This window comes from Taudactylus pleione, unplaced genomic scaffold, assembly GCF_031769625.1.
Source record: "Taudactylus pleione unplaced genomic scaffold, aTauple2 ptg003505l, whole genome shotgun sequence".
Lineage (NCBI taxonomy): Eukaryota > Metazoa > Chordata > Amphibia > Anura > Myobatrachidae > Taudactylus > Taudactylus pleione.
Window position 1 is genome coordinate 661,428 of NW_028287850.1, and position 24,881 is coordinate 686,308.

At 48.7% G+C, this 24,881-nt stretch overlaps 1 protein-coding gene across 2 annotated transcripts in view; it reads right to left on the minus strand.

The window, feature by feature from the left end:
• GNG12 (G protein subunit gamma 12) overlaps positions 1-24,881 on the minus strand; it is a 112,329-nt gene that overhangs the window by 85,129 nt on the left and 2,319 nt on the right. The window lies entirely within an intron of this gene.

Consider the following 24,881-nt stretch of genomic DNA (forward strand, 5'->3'; position numbering starts at 1 on the left):
GAAGGGAGTATGGAGGGACTTAACATGCAAACATTATCATTTGCCAATTACTCGTTGTATGGGTACAAACCTACACGGGCTCCTTATAATTTACAGTTTGTTTTTAGATCAATCAAATTGGCTCATGACAATTACAGAATTTTGTCCTCCCTTAATATGCCACTTACTATATACTAGTCACCATCCTGGTGGTCAGGATGCCGGCGTTTAGAACACCGGCGTTGGAATCCCGACAGCATTCAAAATCCCGGCTTCAGAATCCTGGCAGTAAGTAATAGGGTTAGGTGCAACCCATTTCCAAAAGCATGAAGACATAGGGCCTGATTCAGACCCACTCACGAGCGGCTGTCCGCTCGCAAGTGGGTCGATGTTATGGACTGAGCATGCGCACGACGGAGGGAGCTCCGTCGTGCGCATGCGCCAGACGCGACGAGCGAAGGAAAGTCCTTCGCTCGTTGTGTCCGATCAAAGGGGGCGTGCTGTCAATGTTGATTGACAGCACGCCCCCTTTGGTGGGCGTGCCGGGGGCGTGCCTCCCTGACGGGGGCGTTCCCACGGGAACGAATCCCGTCAGAAGCCGGCCCACTGACATCACTAGTGATGTCAGTGGGAGTGATTTTGGCTCTGATAGAGCCAAAATCACTCCGGAGCTTGCGGTTGAAAACATCAACCGCAGGCTCCGGCTCGCAAATTCGATGGTCGCGATGGTCTCGACCATCGCGACCATCACAATGCACGCTCGTATAGCCTGTGGGTGGTGACCCACAGCTATACGAGCGTCCAGGAGGACGCTCCATGAAAATGGAGCCCGGCCCTCATTCAGAGCGTGCGCTCTGCTCAGAGCGTACGGCTCTGAATGAGGGCCATAGTCAGGAGGTTCGGTTGTTGTTGAGACTTAACGCAAGAGTGTGGTCCATGACGCTTTCGCCGACAGGCTGGTTTGAGGGAGTATCTCAAACTGATTAGCTCTGAGATTTACACATGTCTCTAGAGTCTACAGAGAATGGTGCACAAAACAAACCATAAAACTCAGGCCCTGATTCAGAGCCGGATGCTCTGACAGAGCGCTCGCTCTGAATCAGGGCCGGCCTTCTTGTTTTTCAGAGCGGCCTCCTGGCCGCTCGCATAGCTGTGGGTGACCACCCACAGCTATGGCGAGCAGCCAGGAAGATGGTCGTGATGGTCAAGACCATCGGGCTTGCGATGAGACCCTTGTGGTAGGGTCTCGTTGCCGCAAGCCCTAGAGTGCTTTCGGCTCTACCAGAGCCGAAAGCACTCCTACTGACATCACTTGTGTTGTCAGTGGGGCCGGCCCCAGACGGTAGGCGTTCCCATGGACATAGCGCTCGCGGGCGGCTCTAAATCAGGCCCTCAATGAGCAGCGGTTCTGTGGGCGATACCAGCTTGTTAAAGAGGGTTCAGAGGAGAATAACTAGAATGGTGAACAGTTACTTAATAACCATGTGTGTACGCAGATGGGCATCTGAACGCATAGAGCGTCAAGGGACGAAGATGAAGACCACACAGGGTCTCCACCGCTCTCAGCAGAGCAGGAAACGGGGGCTACAGTGGGCACAGGCTCACCAACACTAGACAGCGGAAGACCAGAAAACATCATATGGTCTGACAAATCTCCATTTCTCTGTACAACGCTGCGTAATTGGAAACATTATATAAATAAGTCATAATAGTAATATGTGTGTGTGTATATACTGACGGGCTAAACAGTGGTTCAGGTTACAACATGGCTCCATACACTGTGTGAGGCTGAAGGTCAGTCAAACAAACTTATTACTCTGTACAACATTACTTTGAATCAGATGTATGGAGAGGAAGTCATTAGCATTAAACAACTGAAAGTGACAGATTTTCCCCGACTATTACCAGCTACTAGGAAAGCTGCAAAGCATCATGGGAACAGAATTGCATTCATTGCCAACATGGCCGCCAGCCAATATAAACACTGATGAAGAAGAACAGGACTACAAGAACCAGGTGAGTATTACAGCAAAGGTCAAAAATAGAGGACAGGAGGTATTGGAGAATTCAACCAGTAACTCCAGTGACTCATTACTGGTAGAACAAGGATTTAGGATCAAACACAAATCCATAATTATTCCCAGCTGCACAAACATACAAACACATGAAACCCTCCTAGGAAGAAAGTTTAGTCCCCAGAGCCAACTCCGCACGATGTGAAATGTTATTATAATGTAAATATTTCCCTGGGACACATACGGATGCATTCCCATACCTGGTTTCCATACAAACAATTTCAGGCTAGAAGTTGGACGCAGCGAATCAATGTTTGTTTTGTGCGCGCACCAATTTTTTACGCATAGCGTCGCTGTACAGATATAGACGCACGGTATGTAAGGGGGGCGTTCCTGGACGGAGACAGGGAGGTAAGCAGGTAGTGTTCATTCTAGCACCCCGCACCTGTCACAACCCGTGCAGTTCCTCTTTCCTGCCTGGGGTGTCGCTCTCTGCTCTGGTGCTTCTAGCACACCCGGGTCTGTATCACGGCAGTTTGCTGCATCGGCTGAGTGTGCTAGAAGCACCAGAGCAGAGAGCGACACCCCCAGGCAGGAAAAGAGGAACTGCACGGGTTGTGGAAGGTGCAGGGTGCTAGAATGAACACTACACAGATAGAGGCACAGAGATGTAACGTCTTATGGGAGTGTCGGAAGTTCACATCGGGGCCGTGCGGAGATGGAGAAACTGCGCCGGCCGTATATAAGGACGCTGACCGCTGATCCCTGTGGCATTCGGACGCATGGATGTACACCAGGGAAGGGCTTTGTAGTGGCATTAGCATAAAGCCACAAAGAATGCAACTACGGGCACGTTTGCGTCCGACTGAATCAGGCTCACAATGAGCCCCATTACCCACATGCCAGTTGCCCGTGGATGCTCTGCTCGGCTCCATGTCACAGACCCTGCCATGAACCATCTGTGTTAATAATCTCCAGGGCAGGTAAGCTTGTTATCCTCCAAATATAGCAGAAGACAGGAAAGTTCCAACATGTGTTTATATACGGAATAGCAGTTCAGAGTCTTCTGTATACTCGCTGTGGCCAAATAACTCTCCTCTAGCAGAAGGTTCACACCTGTTTACAGAGGCAAAGGGAAACTAGACTGTAGCAGCCTGGCACAGAGCAGGAGGCAAAGTGCAGCCTTATCAAATCAAAGGCCTAGGCCACCCAGGAACGTCTGCAGGAGCCATGAAGCTGCACAGGGCTGAGACACACAGGCTTGGGGGTAATTTACTAAGATGGGAGCTCTATTTAAGAAGTGATGTTGCCCATAGCAACCAATCAGATTCTACTTCTTATTTACCTAGCTCCATCACTTCTTAATAGAACTTCCATCTTAGTAAATTTACCCCTTGGTGGCAATGGTCTGCAGCGATCTAAGAAGCGTGGGGTCTATGGGAAAGATTTGTACCAAATAAAAAACACAACATCCACCCCCCAAAAAAATCCACAAACAAAACATAAAGCACTACAGCCACATAAGGTGCCGTTCTCTTGTGCACTTTCGTTCGCAAGACAGATGCACCAATACGCAGTTTGTGCTCCAAGTATCAACACATTTCAGGGGGGCATCCCACCTTTATCAGAGCCTAATAGAGATATGGTCACTACCTCAGTCATCCATATAGCGATGCACAGAGGAATAGTGTTAGGACTCCAGCACCTGGATCTGCTGCTTCAGGTTTGGCTGCAGTTCCTATATTACCCAGGATACGTTCAGGATCCAGACAGCCGGGAATCCGGCGTTCACGAGGTCGACGCCGGGATCCCGAAGGTAAGTAGTGGGGTAGAGTTAGGCACCAAAGGGAGAGGTCTAGGTTTAGGCTCTGGGGAGGTTAGGGTAGGCACTGGGAGGGGGGGGGGGGGGATAGTTTTGGGCACCGGGGAGGGAGGGTTAGGTTAGCATCCCCTCCTCGTCGGAATTCTAACCTGGTCGGGATCCCGAACGCTGGCATCCCATACCGAACCCATAGTACCAAACTGCTTTTCCTGACTGCTCTTTGTGGCTCTACAGCAGAGATGGGGAACCTCAGGCCCAGGGGCCGTATAAGGCCCCTGGAATCATTTGGTCTGGCCCTCAGAGCTTTTTTTCTGCTGGCCTCATCTGGCTAGCACTGTGCCTAGAATGGCCACCTGCAGCCAGAATCTATGCAGCAGTGCCACCTGGAGTGTGCTTAGGACGCTTCAGACGGTCATACCGCTGCCCTTACAGCTCCCCGGAGCATCCTCAGGATTCTCCGGGCATTGCTGTAATCACCGGTAATTGTGGCCCCGCCCCCATGTCACATCACATGGAGGGGGCGTGGCCTGCAGCAGACCCGCAAATAATGTTATATATATCAAAATGTCCCTCGGCAGAAAAAGGTTCCCCATCCCTGCTCTACAAGAAACACTCAATAACCAACAAATATCACTTACAGCAATAATATTAATATCACTTATTTATACAGGGCCACAAACCACGTAGGAAGTAACTGGGCCACTATTAAATATTACATTCGTTTCCAGCCAGGTTTTTAAAAACTATATCGGTTTCCAACCAGCAAGTGGCCAGTATCGGGGATATTAAAAGAATATCTGTCCAGTCAGCAAATAGGCACAGATGTGTCCACATACATCTATTCTCCGTGCGCTACAAGTCGCGTTACACAACGCGTGGCTCGGTAGTGCAGAGTGTCTTTTCCCTTTTAATGCATCTTGATCTCACGTTGATGTGAATAGGATTAACAAGCAGCTTCTGATGATAAAAATGATATGCGCCATTCCTATATTCTGTGTGCAACTCACATATTATTGTAATCAGCAAAAGCTACTTGTGCAAGTCGCTGTGCGAATAAGACGCATTTGAAGGGAAAACCATTGCACGAAAAGATGCTTGGCGCTACCAAGTCACGTCACGGCACAACGAGAATGGCCGCTTAACACACATACAGGCTGAATGTAGACACCTCTGTAATACCCAGAAAGCTATAAAAAATATATATATATGTGTGTCCAACCAGCAAGTGGGCAGTATCTGGGCCGCTATTAAAAATTATATCTGTGTTCAGCCAGCGGTTACCTATAATGAATAAGAAGGTAAATCAGAAAACACCAATATTAAAGTTTCTTGAAGGAAAATTAATGTACGAAAAACAACAACGGAGTCAGAGATTTTCAACAAGGTCATTTCAGGCTCGGCTCCTCCATCTTGCGAATCACAGTCTAAAGGAGCGTACACACTAGACGATATACTCCCTGAGCGATATCGTCTAGTGAGTCCCTGGCAGGGTGTGCCCAATGTCGTTCATGACATTGAGCACACCCGCTGAACGATATCATTAACGATATCGCTCAGCGCCGGGCTCTCTCCCCCATTCCCCAACATGCAGCAACCTGACGATAACGTCAGGTTGGCCTGCATGTTTACTCGATGAACGATAATGACGAACGACCAGCGGGAACGCGCGTCTTCGTTATTGTTCATCATTTTGATGTTAAAAATGGACGATAAAGTGGATGACTGAACGATAACGATATCGTTATCGTTCAGTCGTCCACTTTAGTCGCCCAGTGTGTACGCACCTTGAGTCGCACAAAAGATGTTTAGAGAAACGGCTCTTACCAGGAGTAAACCGTGACTGGTTTAAAACATTTCATTGGTTGTTGGTAAAAGATAACGGAATGATGTGTTCCACGTGTATAAAATATGCAACGAGACCACCCACAAACAAGGAAGTGATTTGGGTGACTATTCCGGGCAAAAAAAAAAAAAACTTTGAAAAAAAACCAAAACATTTTCTTGACCTTGAGCAAAGTAAGTTACACAGATTCATGGTCCAATAGAAGTTTTAAAAATGTCTAACTGGGGGGCCTATTCAATTCAGTGCGCTGTTGATAGCGACAGGAAGGAGCTCCCAGAACTATTCAACTCAGAGCGCTGTTAGGGCGACTATTTGATTTCTTCTCTCACCCTCCTGAGTGTGCGAGCAGAAATCCGACTAAAATGCCGTCCGCGGAGCTGTTTGCCGGCTTAGTACGGCCCTGACAGCCATGCTGCCTGCACTTTAGTTGGGGAATGCTGGTTCTCATGACTAAACAGAAAAACAGAAAGGGGGGGTATCCCCTAAATATCCTCCAGCACACTAAATTGTACCTGCAACAATACATATGGTACAAAACTATAAAACTATATGGTAATAGAAATTCAGAGATATTTGTTGCATGTACATGGTAAGCTGCCAGGTCACTTCACGGCTTCTCTGATACTGGCAGTTCCTACACTACATGATAATCGTGCCCACTAGGGCCATGTAATTATCTAGTGTAAGGCCTCATGATAAAGGCACATGCAGTGAAGTGGCCTGGCAGCTTACCATGTACTTATAAATACATGCAACAAATATCTCTGAATTTCTATTACCGTATAGTTTTCATGTATTGTTGCAGATACAATTTGGTGTGCTGGAGGATATATAGGGGACAATCCCCTTTCTGTTTTTCAGGTTTAGTATGACTCCTCCTATTCATGCACCTGAAGAGTATTGCCCAATTGATTTGAGCAGCTTCCATTTTATGTTTTCTCGTGACTAAACACCCAGGTTAAAGGCCCCCATACATCAGAGAGATTGATTGCAGCAATCGTGCAATTTGCAATCGATTGTGTGTAAAAGTCTTTCCCTTTTTCAATCGATTGCAGAATTGCCACAATCGATTGAAAAAGGGAAAGATTTTTATACACAAGCCCCAGTGAGCTTTCGGCTCTATTAGAGCTGGAAGCTCACCACTGACATCACTCGTGATGTCAGTGGGGCCGCCCCCAAACGGCAGGCGTTTCGTTAGGAACGCCTCCGTTTGGCAAGCCACCCCCCCCCCCCCCGCCTAAAAAAACAGTGCGAGCTGTCGATCACCATCGACAGCCGCCCCTTTTGTAGTAAGCCCCGGAGTGAGAAAATTTCTCTCTCGCTCCGAGGCTTACGCAGGGCCGCTACATCGACCCGCTTGCGAGTGCATCGGCGCTTGCGTGCGGGTCTGAATGAGACCCACAATTATTACATTATTGCTGCAAAGAATAAATAATTGGATAGTATCAATTAGAAAAAAAATATATCACAGCCTAATACTGCATTTTATGAAAAATCCAAAAGGCCTAATACGAGTCGCCGTCAGCATCGTGACAGGTTTTCTGTCCTCGCTGACAACCCCGGTGATCTCATCTATGGCTCTATGCAACCAGAATCTGTCAGAAAGTAATACTGCACCTCGTCCAGTGTGACGCCAGCATGGGAGAGTTCCCCCAAGAGTTAGCAAATGGGGGTCTCCATAGAATAAATAAAGTGGCTACTCCTATAATACTGCAACAAGTAGCGACAGCATACATAAACTGATGGTGTAAGACCAGCTGGCACTATACACAGCAGAGAGCGATCCAATGACTTACACTCCTTGTCTCGCTAACATTGGAAGCACTGCAGGCAGGGAAACCAGTCTGTACAGCTCATCTGGGCACCTCAGCCTGTCATTGTCTTTGCCCCATACTGTAAAATTAATTGTACACAAATGTTTCTGACTACACAGAGGGGAGGAGAGGATCACTGCACGCCAGGGAAAACTACAACCGAGAACCCCCTTCCTGCCTCCTCCTTACTGTGCCCAAACATTGTTCTTATTTATACAAATGCATCCGCCGTGCCGGGCTCATGTTTCAGCAAGTTCCCATGTGGGCAGTCTGCAGGAGATGTTCGGGGAATGACACATGTGGGTGTATTCTGGTAACCTCATGGCGCTTAGAGAAACTGCCATGGGTGCAATCAGGGCAATAGTTGGAAGTTATTGGGCCGCCTTGTAAGTGGCGTTTGGGACGCTTTAATGTATCCCTAACCTTATTCCCTCTCTCACTAATTACTATGCTGTATATATTAACCCCTAAGAAGACAAAATGGTCTGTAGGTGGGTCTGCCCCAGCCCTGTTCAGGATGCCCACTGTGTACGGAGTGCTGCCCGGAACCATTGGCATATACAAAGGCGTTCTAAGCTCATGCAATGCAGATTATCATTATATCATTTAGAAACCCTGGAAGCAATAGCGCCGAGGTTTTATTCATCAACACCGAGGGAGTTCGCGTTGTGCGTCTTAAACAGTCAGTCACAGATTCCCAACCAGGTTGATGGCACAATAGATTTTGCTGCAAAGACATCAATGCAGAAAATAATATAAGAAGTTAAAACCACACACACACTAGTCAAACGCAGAAGCTCAAAAATTAAAAGGCAAAATAAAACTCTAAAATTATTCTCCTCTTTGTTGTAAATAATTTCCCAGGTTAAATTGCAATTCCGCTGCCACCCCCATGTGCCCACTAACTAACTTGTACCCATTATATAGTTATAGGTCTAGTGTGCACCTACCATTAGATACAGCGCATCGGTCCAACTTGTTAATAGGGAGCTGCTTAGAAGCTGAATACAATCGGTATACGCACATTGGTAAGATTAAAGAAAATGTACTAAATATCAGCGTCTTCCAATCCTTGGCCAACTTTACACTAGTAATTTGGGACATTTTGGGAGCGATTTAATTCCGTGCGAGGCGGAATAGCCCGGGAAGGAGTTCCAGGAGCTATTCAAGTGACTGCGCTGTTAAGTCTGACTAGAACCAAGTAAGTTGGAGAATGCCGGTTACCGCACCTTAAACTGGTTGTTGGGCAGCATTAACCGACATCCTCCTACTAAAGTGCCGGTTGTGGGGCTGTTAGCGATGAGCTAATCCGGAAAACAGCATCGCGACAGGAGCTTAAGTCAGATTTCTGCTCGCACCTTAGGGAGGGTGCGAGCACAAATCATGTAGCTGGATTTAACTGCACGGTAAATTGAATAGCTCCGGGAACTCCTCCCTGGGCTAGTCAGCATCTCTCTGGGCACGATTCTATTTTGCGTGAAGTGAATAGTGCTGGGAATCAGCTCCCGCAACTATTCAATACACCGTGCAGCTAAACCCAACTAAGGATTTCTTCTCGCGCCCCTCCGGGGTCGCGAGCAGAAATCCGGCAAAAGCCCCGGCGCGAGGCTGTTTTCTGCCCTTAGCGCCGGGAAAACAGCATCGCATCGGGCAGTTAGGTCAGGGAACGCCCATTCTCACGCTTAAACACTCTGTTAGGATTAGGCTACCGGACGTTAGGGTTAGGCACTAGAGGAAGGGTTAGGATTAGGCTACCGGACGTTAGGATTAGGCACTAGAGGAAGGGTTAGGATTAGGCTACCGGACATTAGGGTTAGGCACTAGGGGGAGGGTTAGGATTAGGCACTAAGGGAAGGGTTAGGATTAGGCTACCAGATGTTAGGGTCAGGAAATAAGTGGCCCTCCAGCTGTTGTTGAACTACAAATCCCAGCATGTATTGCAAAATTTTTAGCATGGCTAAATAGCAAAACTGTGGCAGGGCATGCTGGGATGTATAGTTTTACAACATCTGGGGGGCCGCTTATTGCGCACCCCTAGGTTAGGTGCTAGGGGGAGGTTTGGGATAGTCTACCGGTCATTAGGGTGAGGCACTAGGAGGAGGGTTAGTATTAGCAATACACCACCAGAAGCAACACAGGATCTGCTGGTAGTTATCCTCATGTCACCACCTGACCAGTAGACTTGGCTGGAGCCGCTGGACCCTCCACACTAGGCAAGTCACCACTAGACCACCAGTGACGTTTTGATGTCATGATGAATGTTGACGTGGTCAATGCCCACATGATGAATGTTGGCAAATATACCAAGCCTATAATAATGTTTGTCTGCAATGTAAATAACAGTGTTGAGTCCTGTATGATAGTGACTACTCCGTTTCTGTACATGAAATGAAACTAGGCCACAGGCAGCCGATCGTGTAGTACAGTGGTTCTCAAACTTGGCCCTCGGACACCAACATTTTCCAGACCACCCAGCAGGAGCACAGGTGTATTGGTGCATACACACGGTCAGATATTTCTTCAGCTCTGAACGATAACGATTTAAAAAATCGTTCAATCGTTCATAACTGAAGGAAAATTTGAAATGTTAGCCTTGAACGATGAATGATTCGCGTTCCCGATGGTCAGATAACGATATCTATCGTGTTTGCAGTCAGTTGTGGACGATTTCAGTCATTTTAATGCTGTCAGCAATCGTTTCTAAAAATCGTTCATCTGTCGTGTGTATGCACCATATGCCCACTGTCACAGTTTAAAGATCCTCAGGTGACCTGGAAAACATGTATAATAGAGTATAATAGACACAACAAGGCATACAGCAAAGAGAAGGAGTTCTGGGGATTGTTCTGACAGGATCTCATCCACGGAGACAGAAGGTCTGAGCCTGGCAAACTGATCACCGGAGGCCTATGCGGCTTACCCAACACAAATCACAGGAACAGATCAGAAGGTCAACATGCTTTGTATCCACTGATCAATCACCTTGGGAGTGAGATATACGTGTATATTTATTACCAGTTATTTATATAGTGCACACATATTCCACAGCGCTTTCACAGAGAATATCTGGCTATTCACATCAGTCCCTGCCCCAGTGGAGTTTACAATCTATGGGCCTGATTCAGAGCTGGACGCTATTTGCGCTCGCTCGTTCAGAAAATAGGGGTGGCTATTCAAATGAACCGTTCGCTCTTTGTGGTCTGTTCACGCCTCTAGGTCTGAACGAGCGAACAAAACTTGCGGTCGTTTTTTGGGAAACTACGCCCCCTGGCCGCTCGCATCCTACGTCATGTCCGCTATTTATTAGATTAATCGAGTACATCGACCAGCGTATGAACTGATCGCTATTCTTGTGGTTGGGTTTTCCTACCGCAATCTTGCGAGCAGTTCTGACTATAAAATAACCCAGTGACGTGGTCAATGACGCTGCTGTATTAATTATGCACACCCATAAAACGCCCGTTTTGACCTTTAAGCACGCCTGCGTTCTGATCTCCACTCCCCGTTTTCAAGCACCTTCCCCTGTTACCACCCACATACGCCTCCTCCTGTCACTGAAAATAGCAGGCATTAGCTATTTAGCGAACAAACGATTTTCGGCCGCACTGACTGGTTCGCGCATGCGTATTACGATCCGTACGCATGCGTAGTTGTGCAAACATCGCTCGGAACGAACGAGCGGCCGCTTACGAGCGGCTCTGAATCAGGCCCTATATTCCCTATCACACAAACATTGTTGGGAGCCCATTAACCTACCAGTATATTTTCGGAGTGTGGGAGGAAACCGGAGCACCTGGAGGAAACCCAGGCAAGCACAGGGAATATACAAACTCCACACAGGTAGGGCTGTGGTGGGAATCGAACACACAACCTCAGTGCTGTGAGGCAGTAATGCTAACCACTACACCGTCTGCAACAACAACAACAACAAAAAAACACCAATCTTTTTCACCCAAAAGTTAACACAAAGTTCTGGAAGAAAGTTCAAACACACAAATACTGAATATGGGCATTTTACTATAAACTTACTTAAAAGGCAGCCAAAGCCAACTGCTGGAATAATCCCAGACCAAAGACGGCTGTTAAAAGTCAAGTGTTTTATTACGCTATCTGTCATCTGCATTGTGTGGTGCTTATGTCTGTAAACAGGGTGTGTGTAGGTCTTCACAACATGCCAGGAGGGAGAGGAAGATGAGCCCGGCTGCAAGTAATCCGATAATACCTGGATGAGTATAAACACTACATGACAACCTGAAGGGCAAGTTATAAAGCTGTCAAACTACGAGGGAGCCCATATCAAGAAAATCCCGATGACAGCATAAAAGGCAGCGAGTACCCGGTGCTCCGATCCACGCGGTCGGACGGGCGGGGAGAGCTGGAGAGGAGACAGCTGGCAGAGAAAGTCGTTTTGCAGTTACACTTCTCAGAAAACTAAGTGGTAGGAACTGGGATGCGTTACGTGAGGCCTAACTTCCTTTCCACAGGACCACTGACCTAAAATACACATTATCTCTGATCGAAAAAAAAACAAAAAAAAAAAACACACAATTACAAGTGTACATAAGTGTCAGAACAACAAGTCCATGTTTGTGCCCCCCCCCCCTCCTAAATCTGATTGTACAAAATGCAGTTTGTAAAAAAAAATTCACTATAATGTTTATTCAAGCTTAAAATTTTCTTAATACGTCTTTTAGCTTTAAACGTAAAATCTGTTCAACCAGTGACCACCTCAGCGGCGGCGGGAAAATTCGCAGAGCGCAAATGCCGCTGTCGCACGATCAGATTGGCAGTCGGGAAGTCGGCGGACCTAATCCCTACAGCCGGCTTCCCGGCTGCTTTATCCCGGCGACGGTTAAATGACAGGCGTCTAAATCTAGATGCCTGTCATTTTACCGACGCCGGGAGACTGGCTCCCGGCATTCCGATCAAAGTGATGCTGAGCGCGGACAGCCGCGGGGGGGGTGGGTTATGTTTAGGGCTCCCGGGGGGGACTTAGGGTTAGGCACCCCCTCGGGAGGTTAGGCTAGGGGGAGGGAGGATTAGGGTTAGGCACCCCCCCCCGGGAGGTTAGGATAAGGCTAGGGGGAGGGAGGGTTAGGGTTAGGCACCCGCCTGGGAGGGTTAGGCTAGGGGGAGGGAGGGTTAGGGTTAGGCACCCCCGGGGGGGACTTAGGGTTAGGCACCCACCCGGGGGACTTAGGTTTAGGTAGGGGGGGGGGGGGGTTAGGTTTAGGCACTTAGAGGGGGGATTAGGGTTAGGCACCTCTAAGGAGGGTTAGGGGAGGGATTTCGGCTAGGCACCCCTAAGGAGGGTTAGGGGAGGAATTTAGGTTAGTGAATACTTACCTTAGGGACGATTGTGTCGGGCAGCGATAAATCATATCGATTCCGATTGACAGATGGACAAATTTGCAAATGCTGCTAAATGTATACAGCTTATATATAAAAAGCAAATTGTAAAACTTAGGAGGGTGGGAAATTCAACCACTAGTGATGTACCACTGAGCATCGCCGCAATGCCGTGCCGCGCACATATTGTCCAGTTACGGTAAGTTTTCCTGTGCAGCTATATGGGGATAGGAGGCAAAGTTTGTTGAACGGAACCCCCTCTTACAGTAATAAATCATACCAATTGCACATAAACAGATAAGCAGTATAGACAAGGTTGATGAAGAGCATACGGACATCAGACGCATGGTAGAGAGGGTCCTGCTCGTGAGAGCCTACGACTGAGAGGACAGATTAACATAGAGATCCCAATTATAGTGGAGGAAAAGGACGGCTGTGGAAAGTTATAATCTACTATGGGCTACAAAGGAGTGCCCCTACAGACCCCTAATAAAATACTTCTGTATCTGACAGGGGGCAGCATTAGGAACAGCCAGTGGGACATGTAAAATGCCAAACTGGAAATGTCTAGCACTGGATTAGCCATGCACCACTGCAAACATATAGAATTCCTAATTCCGTTTCTATAAAAGGAGGACTCTAGCGATAACTGGACACAGGGCCTGATTCAGAGCTGAACGCTCTGACCAGAGAGCTTGCTCTAAATCAGGGCCCTCCTCCATGAAAATGGAGCGGCCTCCTGGACGCTCGTATAGCTGTGGGTGACCACCCACAGCTATAGCGAGCGTCCATGATGATGGTCGCGATGGTCTTGACCATCGCGACCATCGGACCTGCGACGGAGACCCTGCGGTAGGGTCTCCCTGCCACAAGCCCTGGAGTGATTTTGGCTCTATCAGAGCCAAAATCACTCCCACTGACATCACTAGTGATGTCAGTGGGGCCGGCTTCAGACGATAGGCGTTCCCATGGGAATGCCTCCGTCTGGCAGGCACGCCCCCGGCACGCCCACCAAAGGGGGCATGCTGTCAATCAACATTGACAGCACGCCCCCTTTGGTGCGAGACCCGGAGCGATGTAAAGCCCATCGCTCTCCGGGTCTCGCGCATGCGCACGACGGAGCTCCCTCCGTCGTGCGCATGCGTAGTGGGGAACATCGACCCGCTTGCGAGCGTACTGCCGCTCGCGAGTGGGTCTGAATGACCCCCACAGTCATTTGAGTATTACATAAATCTGAGCGAGACAACATCTAGAATGGGTCCATAATGCCAATTTCTATGCCAAAAAATAAAACATGACAGGTAATAAATAGAAAGTATTACAGCTAGTTCTATCCTACAGGATAATCACTAAGTCCATTGGAGAAACAAAAGACATCTTACCGCCTCTATCTATAATATTACCTCTGTACCGGGCCCTCTTTGGGTACCTGCTACAGGCTTTGAATAGTCTATAGCAAAAATAAAAGTCTAATTCATTCACCAGAAGGAATAAGAATCAGTATACCAATCAAGCGGTTCAGTGCGCCAATTTACCCGGCCAGCACGCCAACTGCACGCAAATAGGACTCAGTGGCATGGACCAGGGGGCTGGAGGCGGGGCAGATCAGCATCCGGTATGCTTTTAGTATATCTATCATATTTTCGATCTGTCCCTCTTCTGGGCAGACAGGGAAAATTAAGCTTCTAACAGTTTGCAAAAACCAATCGCACCAGTTTACTTCCAGCAATACACAGTATAAATGGCTCTGGGTATACACAGCACAGTATCACTCACTTCCGACCAGTATAAAATCTCCATTTATCGCTAGTACTTGTATGAGATGGTGCTTTAAGCATGTAGATATTTAAGTTTTCGCCTCTATTCCTAGGATTACTTGTACTGACAGTTAATGGTTCACTTGAGACTTTGCATGGCAGATGTGCAGGAAGGGCGTAAGTACATATATCACTAAAAATCAAATCCAAAAAAAAGGGCTTCTAAAAAGCCGTAAAACGTAAGCTCCTACTGACGTCTTTGGCTTCTTCTTGCGGAAACACAGACCATAGTATATAACATTTAGCTGAAAGTGCTTGCAGATCCTCAATCAATCTCATATCCAGTTACCAGAGCTTCTTTGAATAGTGGCACAGATTTCATTTTATAAAACTTTTTGTAAATCCATTTATGCGGACTCTACTATACTGTCAGAATTCAGATAATACAAGGGCAGTGCTGAATTCTACATCTATCGAGTATATATTGGCTGTCACTGTACCCCGACAACAAGCAACAACGGCTATATTCATAAACTATCTGTGTAACAGCAGTCGTTATTGGGTTCCTCCAATTGTCACATAGGAGATACATTTTATTGGTTCCGGCTCGTTCGGCACAGTACGGATTTACGTTCCCCTAGAATCACAGCGAGCGCACAAATAATTTTCACTTCCCTTTCTGACAGTGGGGGGGAATTCAATTGTTTGCTTCCGTGGCTGATAGTAATGGACGCCCAACATAGCAATTCAATTGTTTCCCCGGTCGGACGTTAAGGCCACGGGCGCACAGATTTTCGCTCTCCACCTCCTGAGGTGGCGAGTAGAAATCTGCGAAAAGTACGGTTTTTGGGCACACTATCCAGGACTTTACGTGTCTAAACAACTGAATATTGCCCCCCCCCCCCCGATTTCCCATCACTTTAGACGGGAGATTGGGTACAAAAATATGACATATGGTAAGAACTTACCTTTGTTCTCTCTATTTCTACGAAGTCCATAGGGTTCCACAGGATACCTTGGGGTATAGGTGATGACGTCAGGCATCGGGCTCCATAGAGTTAAGTTTTCAGCCTCCCAGGATGCACTAGGGTCCCCCTCCTATACCCCGCCCCCAAGCCAAGGCATCTCAGTTAAGTACCACGCCATAGGCCGGAGGAGGAGAAGGAAGAGAGAAGATCTGGACACACACAAGAATCACATTCTCACCAGAGGGAGACGGACAAACCGGTGACCAGAGCAAAGCCCATCTGCTGCACAGGTGCGACGCGGCGGGAGTCTTGTGGAACCCTATGGACTTCGTAGAAATAGAGATAACAAAGGTAAGTTCTTACCATATCTCATAATTTCTACATCAGGGTCCATAGGGTATCCACAGGATTCCTTGGGGATGTCCCAAAGCAGTATCCTTTAAGGGTGGGGACGCTCCTGTGCTCAAAGGAGAATCCACCGCCCGAAGGAAGCATCCTGAGAGGCAAAGGTGTCAAACGCGTAATACCTCATAAAGGTATGGACCGAGGACCATGTGGCAGCCTTGCAGATCTGGACTGCAGAGGTACCACGTCGAGCAGCCCACGAAGGACCCACAGACCTAGTGGAATGAGCCCTCACAGAGGAAGGAACCGGAAGGCCTTCATGAAAAGCTTCAGAAATGACCATACGAATCCAGCCTGCCAAAGTTTGCTCTGAAGCAGGCCAACCCTTTTTACGGAAGCCATAGAGGACAAACAAGGAATCAGACTTCCTAAACGAAGAAGTGCGGTCAACATAAATCCTTAAGGCCCGCACAACGTCCAAAGTGGCCTCATCCACTGAAAGATCAGGTGAGTTAAAAGCCGGCACAACGATTTCCTCGTTGATGTGAAAACTGGAAACAACTTTAGGAAGGAAACCAGGACAAGTGCGCAGCACCGCCCTGTTCCTATGAAAAATCAGAAAAAGGGGTCTACATGAGAGAGCCCCTAAGTCAGAAACACGTCTGGCCGAAACAATGGCCAGAAGAAAAATTGTTTTAGCTGTCAGCCATTTGAGGTCCACTGAGCCCAGTGGTTCAAACGACAGTCCCTGGAGAGCCCTCAGGACCACAGCTAAATCCCAAGGCACCACCGGTGGAACAAAAGGTGGCTGAATTCTGAGAACACCTTGCATAAAGGTGCGCACATCAGGGATTGCAGTAATCCTACGATGGAACCAGATGGATAGGGCAGACACCTGCACCTTCAGAGACGCAAGGCTAAGCCCATGGTCCAGTCCTGCCTGTAAGAAAGCTAACACTCTAGACAGACGGAACTCCCGAGGAGCATAACCTCTCGGCTGACACCACTGGAAGAACGTATGGCACACACGATGGTATATCCTTGCAGAGGATGGTTTCCGAGCCCTTAGCATTGTTTGCACTACAGAGCTGGAAAACCCCCTGGACCTTAACATGGCCGTCTCAACAGCCACGCCGTCATAGACAGCAGAGTCAGGTCCGGGTGAAGACAAGGACCCTGTGACAGGAGGTCCGGGCGTAACGGCAACCGCAGAGGAATATCCACGGACAGTCCCTGGAGGTCTGAGAACCAGTGCCAGGCGAACCTCCGGAGTGAGCACCATCGTCTGGGATTTTAGACTCTGAGGCAGTCCATTCCATTTGGACAGGATCAATTGCTGCAGAGGTCTGGAGTGAAACTGGGCATATTCCACCATGTCGAATACTGACACCATGGAGCCCAATAACTTCATCGCCGAGTGCAGAGACACAAGGCGATTCTGCAGACAACTGTGCACCCTCAACTGCAAGGCAGAGATCTTTTACCCCGTCACAAAGATCTTTTGCTGTCCAGAGTCCAATAAGGCTCCGAGGTGCAGAATCCTCGGAGACGGGATCAGGGTGGACTTCTGCCAGTCTATCAACCAGCCATGCCGTTGCAGTACCGCAATGGTCAGGTCCAAGTGGCGTAGAAGGAGCTCTGGAGATCCTGCCACCAACAGAAGGTCGTCCAAGTACGGCAACATGCGGACTCCCTGCAGCCGCAGGGAAGCCGCCATGACGGCCATCACCTTGGTGAATACACATGGTGCTGTTGCCAGCCCAAAAGGTAACGCCCGGAACTGAAAGTGATCGTTGCGGATGGTAAACCTGAGGAACTGTTGATGGTGTAAAAGAATAGGGACATGCAGGTAAGCGTCCTGTATGTCCAACGACACCATGTAATCCCCAGGTTCCAGCGCCAGAATGATGGACCGTAGGGTCTCCATCCGAAACCTCGGCACCCGCAAAGACCTGTTGAGTGTTTTGAGGTTGAGGATCGGACGATACGACCCATTGGGTTGCTGCACCAAAAACAGATTGGAATAGAAACCCTGGCCCCTCTGGGAGAATGGAACAGGCATTATAACTCCTGCCTGGAGCATAGTGTGCAAAACCTTCCGCAGTTCCAAGGCTTTGTTCCGGTCTGATGGAAGACCCGTGGTGAAGAATCGAGACGGAGGCCTGTGCCGAAAGGAGAGGGCGTACCCTTGAGAAACCACCTCGAGAACCCAAGTGTCTGTCGTGGTAACCGACCAACACTGGGCGAGCTGCAGCAGGCGGCCTCCCACTATGGGATCCCCCAAAGGGAGGCCCGGACCGTCAAGCCGCAGGCTTGTCGTCTGGCTTAGGGGCTGGACGTCTGGTACTCCAGGCCTGTTTCCGGGGCTTGGCCGATTTTTTGGGGCCAGCCTGACGGGGAAAAGACTGTGCTTTAGGCCTACCCTGGGCCCTGTAAGGGCGAAAGGACGACGTACCTGAACTGGAAGGAACAGCAGCCGACGGGAGACATGCAGATTTGGCTGCCGCCAGCGTGGCTACAATTTTGTCCAGATCCAGACCAAATAGGACTTCTCCATTAAAAGGCAAAGCTTCCAAACCCTTTTTGGAATCAGTGTCCGCCTTCCAAGATCGCAACCATAAGGTGCGACGAGCAGCTACAGCTGACGAAGAAATCTGAGACGCCAGGGTACTGATATCCAAGGCTGTTTCATTGATATAAGTGGCCGAATCCCGGAGATTGCCTATCAACTCGGTCTGTTCAGCCGAACAGTCGGAATCGAAAGACGCCTCCAAACTATCAGCCCAGCGCTCCATAGCTCTCGCTACCCAACAAATGGCCATAGCCGGCCTAGCTGCCCCCCCACAAGAGAATAAACGGACTTTAGGCAGATCTCCACCTTACGGTCCGTAGCATCCTTCAAGGAAGACATGGAGGGCATGGGCAATGTAGCACTACGAACTAGGCGTGTTACATGAGAATCCACCTGTGGAGGGGATTCCCACTTAGAAAAATAATTATCGGCAAACGGATAAGCCACCGCCAAGCGTCTCTGAGGCTGATACCGTTTGCCAGGATGTTTCCACGCCTCCTCTAAATGGTCCACTAACTGACCCAAAAGAGGAAACACTGTGGCGTCACCCTTAATATCCTTAAAAAAGGCATATTTAGACTTGGACACCGGAGGATCTTCATCCTCAATCACTAAAGCTGTGCGGACTGCCTGAATAAGTCCAGGAATATACACCTTGGACCTAGAGTCCGATTGTTTAGTACGGAGAGGTTCCTGGTCAGAAAGATCCAGAATCTCCCCATCATCAGACGTCACGTCGTCATCCTCATAAGGAGCGGACAGAGACGCCATCGGCCGCTTAAGTGGCCTCAACACAGACTCCCCTTGTAACACGTCCGACAAGTGCTGTACAGAACTTGTCAGTGAATTAACCCACGCAGGCTCCTGAGAGACTTGGGGAGGGGAAATAGGGAGACTGTGGGGTACCATCAATTGTCTCGGGAAACCCTGCATGGGTGACGACACCACTGATTGCTGGGACAATCCCATCTGTGAGAACGCAGGCTGCTGAGCTAACTGGCCCACGAGGGTTGTAAGCGCTTTGGCAAAACAAGCCCAGGGCGGCTCCTGTACCGGAGAAGTGACAGTAATTGGCCGCACCAATAAATAACACTGCCGACATAGCCCCTCCGCGTTACCCTCCCCCTCCGCTATTGGTACCTTGCATGTAGTACACATAAGCTGGAGAGGAAAGTCACTCTTAGACATGATGATAAGTATGTGACCCCTCTCACTGATACTTGTTAGTACAGTGTGAGACCACCCTGCAATCACCGCACCGCAAGGGCTTTAGCAGAAAGAACAGGGACAGTAAAATGGCTGACAGTAGAAAGTGAAAGTACAGGCAGCAGATGCTAGCAGAAGTTACATACAATGCAAAGAAATCAATTCCTGCACTATCAGCGCTGATTCTCAACTATGCAGACACAGAGCCTGGTAGGACACAGCGCTGCATACACAGACCTGTACCAACGGAGGAGAGGTATGCCGGGGGACCCAGACCGCGATGCCACCGATCTTCAGCGTCCAACAGCGCTCACCATGCTTCCAGGAAAGATGGCCACCGAGGAGCAGAGAGGAAGCCGGCCTGGGGGAGGAGCGCTGCCACAGGGCCAGTCAGCAGAGCAGAGAGGGCTGTGTGCAGCGGGGGAGGCGCCGGCTGTGTTACAGGGAAGACGCGCTCCCCTGGCATGCATTTAACCCCTGGGACGCCGCAGCGCTACCGCTCAGCCACGGCCCGCTGTCCCAGGGGGGTAGTGGAAGCGCAGGTTAGGTACCTGGCTCCACGCTGCGGCCAGTCCCCAGGGACCCCCCTGCCTGGGGACTCTGGACCATGTGTCAGCAGGGTCCCACCGCGGGACCCCGATGCCCCCTTGGATTCGGCCATGGTCCCAAACATCTGGGGTCACCACTAGCTGTGACTCCAGATGCTTACCAGCATCCCCGGATCAGTACCGGCGTTCTGGTACCGGCGGGGTGTAGGGAAGATAGCATGGACGTCAGCACTGACTGTCCATGCTGTACTTCCAGATGGGCAGCCACAGCTGCTTTCAAGAAAACTTCAGGGGCTATCCTTAGCCCCCCCTTTAACAGGTGCATCCGACTCCGGCCGGGCACCAAACGAAACTGGGATGCCTTGGCTCGGGGGCGGGGTATAGGAGGGGGACCCTAGTGCATCCTGGGAGGCTGAAAGCTTAACTCTATGGTGCCCGATGCCTGACGTCATCACCTATACCCCAAGTTATCCTGTGGATACCCTATGGACCCTGATGTAGAAAAAACAATTGAATTCTCCCCCAATCTGTGGCCAGCTTCAACCACATCAGCTCCAAGGAAACACATTACTGCAAAATGAATTCAGGCCCTGATTCAGAACCGGACGCTATGACAGATCGCTCGCTCTGAATCAGGGCCGGTCTTTTTTTTTTTTTTTTAGAACGGCCTCCTGGCTGCTCGCATAGCTGTGGGTGTCCACCCACAGCTATAGCGAGCGGCCATGATTATGGTCGCGATGGTCAAGACCATCGCGACCATCGGGCTTGCGACGAGACCCTTGTGGTAGGGTCTCGTTGCCACAAGCCCCAGAGAGATTTCGGCTCTAACAGAGCCAGAATCTCTCCACTGACATCACTTGTGATGTCAGTGGGGCCGGCCCCAGACGGTAGGCGTTCTTATGGGAAATCATTGACGACGTTGCATCTTTTGCGGGTCCTTTATGGTGGGTACACACTGACCGATACATCGGCTGATCAATTGTTCAGCCAATATATCTGCTGCACGTCGGCCAGTGTGTACCCGCGATATGTCGGTGAACGTCGTCGTTGGCTGTGCTGCACAGCCGATGGACAGATATGTCTGCACACATATCTGTCCATTGGCAGGTGTGTACGTGCGGTCGGCAGACCGCCCGCACACACACAGTGGCAGCCGCGAGGAGAGGGGCAGGACATGCCCTCGACACGCCCACCGGGTACAAGCAGATTATGGCCGTTCAGTGTGTATGAACGACCATCACCTGCAGGTATATCTAGTGTTCCCGCTAGGCTGTTTTAGCGGGGCGCGGCGCCCTGCCCTCTTTCTGGAAGGCAAAAAGCGCCCTGCCCTCCAGAAGGAGGGCAAAAAGCTCCCTGCCCTAACAGCCTGCGGGAGCAGTCTTCACCCGCGGGTCACAGTAACCCGCGGGTGAAGAAATGTGCGGTGACCCGGTCACCGCCGGAGAATAGGCATGCGCCCGACATCTATTCTCCCTGTCTGCAGGGCTTGGGGGCTGCCCGGCGTGTCTGTAAGTGCCGGGCACGCCCCCAAGAGTGAAGAAAAGTGGACGCGTCTTATAGACACGCCCCCTTTTCGATGACCACGCCCCCTTCTCGGTCGCGAACGTGCCTTCTCTAGCTCCGGCGCCCTGCCTCGCGCCGGAGATAGAGTGAACACTATATATCTGTCAGGTGTGTACCCACCTTTAGTGTGTGGCCAGCTTAAGAGAGTCAACCTGTTAGTTGAGGGCTAGAGAGGACCCCTCTTCTTAATAATAATGTTTGTGGTAGCTCTGAAAAGCAACACAGTACAATAATCTCTGGCTGCCAATCTAAATAACCTGACATTGCAGCAAGGGAGCTGAAAATTACAATGCTGGAGAATATAAACAGCATCGTAGCACAATGGTTAGCTTTGCAGTCTCACAGCACTGGGGTTAATGGGTTCGATTTTAACCACGGCCCTATCTGTATGCAGTTTGTATGTTCTCTCCCTGGGGGAAATGAATCAAACTTTCGTGAGAGATAACGTGGAGAAGCTGCCCATAGGAATCCATCAGCTTATTGATCAAGCACAGTCTATAAAAGGACAGTTAGGTGCCGATTGGTTGCTATGGGCAACTTCTCCACTTTATCTCTCTCTCGATGGTTTGATACATCTCTCCCCCTGTGTTTTCACTGGGTTACCTCCAGGTGCCCCTGTTGCCTTCTGACAAATTAACTGTAGTGTGTCCATGTAATAGGGACTGTAAGCTCCACTGGGGCAAGGAATGATGTGAATGACTAAATATTCTCTGTAAAGCACTGTGGGGGCAATTCAAATAAATGTTATGTTCAATAGTGCCGGGGATGAGCCTACGCTGATAACCCGCGATTGCCGAATTTCTGCTCGCGTGCGAGGAATCCCACTAACCTAGTGCCGCGATGCTAGTAGCGTGTGTGCTAACAGCATTGCGGACAGCATTTAAGACAGAGAATGGCGTTTACGACTAAACACCTGGCATTAGGCGCCTTAAACGGCATCTCCCAACTTAAGTGCAGGGCGCAATGGGAACAATTGAATAGCTCCAGGCACTCATTCCTGGCACTATTCAACATTGCATTTAATTGTATTGTTGTTACCACCGGCATGAAATCATTGATGGTTGGCGTAGTATATAGAAGTCCATCGCCAGCAAACCATTGATGGTAAATGGCCAACCCAAACACAGTTGCTTAGACCAAGTTACAAACTAAAATCTGCGTCAAAATCGCATCCTACTAGATTTGATAGATCAGGATGGAAACACTTGATAGAAGATGACCAAATCTACCGATGTGCAGTTAGCAGGTGACTAAACCAATCACCATAAGCGTGGTTAGCTATCGCAGAAAAGAAGAATCATTTCCCTCCAATAATCATTAAACACAAAGAAGTAAAGTGCAAAAACTGGTAAATGAGGGCATAAATTTACTAAATGTTGGATTTTCAAAGCAGGCGGTCAGCGGTGAATTCCTGCATCGGTCAAAGCCGCCATAGTCAGCTTTAGAAATCTGACGTTTAGTAAATCTAACCCAAGGATTCAAAAACAAACTTAAAAAATAAGCTTCAAAAGAAACGTGGCAGTGTGCTGTATGCAACTCATACCTCTCTTATACCAAAGTCCCTGGTCTGACACGGGACTTGGAATACGTTTCCAATGCGGGACAGACCCCTTTTACACCACGGCACCAACACGGGCACCGGAGCCAGGTCAGCACTGATTCGGCTCTTCCAGCGCAGGTGAGAAGTGCTTCTTCCCCTCTTACCTCACTCTACAGCGGTCCAGAGGCAGGGAGGGCGGCTGGGGTGCGCTGCTCCGTGCTGCACGGCCGGTACTGGTTGCAGTGGACGCTTGGAAATGATGTCACTTCTAGGGCGCCACTGAAGCCGTGTAGGGTGACACGGGAATGACCCGTGGTCAACACTGCAAAGTACCCGAGTTGGATCCCCAGGCCCCTGGACCCATTTACACCAACAAAAATCCCGGGTTGATGCGCGTTCATGTGCATCAACCCGGAATTTCAGGTCGAGGTAAAAGGGATATTATATTAATTTTCAGGAGTAATAAGTGTTCCTGTTTCATGATTATTTAAGATTATCCGTCACGGTATGGCTTGTACAACAACTATATATTTTAAAGGTTCAAAATGACTAAAATATCTCAGTAAAAAAGAAAAAAAAAAAAAAGAAAAAAAAATTCTAAAAAAAATTATAACTGCTTACGTAACACATTTAAAAGTTATGGTAATTTTTTTAGGGTTTTACAAAAAAAAACAAAAAAACACAATGATACGTGATTAAGTGGATGACATTTTTTAACATCTGAGGGTGCACATAATATACAGCAAATAGGGGTCAGGTTATTTGCCCCCGGCTACCAGGATAAGTGGACTGCATGCGTTTTTGTTTTTTCTTTCCTATTTTTGTATTTCTCCCCCCCCTCCCCAGTTTCACATCTAAGCTAGGGAGGAAAGCTAAATAAAAAACATGTCTGACAGATAAGCATTTGATTAAAGCTATCTGTAATTGGTTTAATATGTGCAACGTGGATTTAAAAGTCACATTAACGCCATACTAATCCTGCTTTGAATCCTGGAGAATTCACATGAATGACTCTGAAAATGGATTAATTATGAAAAAGCGGCAGATGAGCTGCTGAGCAGACGTTAATTAATCTCCGCTGCAATTTGTACACTCGTCGCAGGACTTTAAAAGTAACATCCACTCAGGTATACTACATCGATTCCGCCGAGACTCATCGTTCATTTTTGTAAAGCTTAAAAATATTTCATAGTGAGGCGGAAAAAAAAAAAATCTTTATCTGAATGACATTTTACAACTCTGTGGAAACAAACAGAAAATTTATTGTTTACTTTAGAAACAAAAGGACTTTTTAACGAGAATAGGTCAGAAGTGAAGCCTCACACTTAGTAACGCTGAACGGAGATAGTCTGTCGTAATAATATTCAAGGTTAAAACCTCGCCACAGGCCGGGCGAAGGAAGCAAATCTCATACTAAGCAAACAGCAGACAGCTCTCACTACCTATCCCGCGAGGAAGTTAGCGAAGACTGCGCAGCGCCCAGAAAATAATACATCCCTGCATGACAGATAGGAAACACTTATCACACAGTTTAATAGACTGATGTGATTAAATATACTT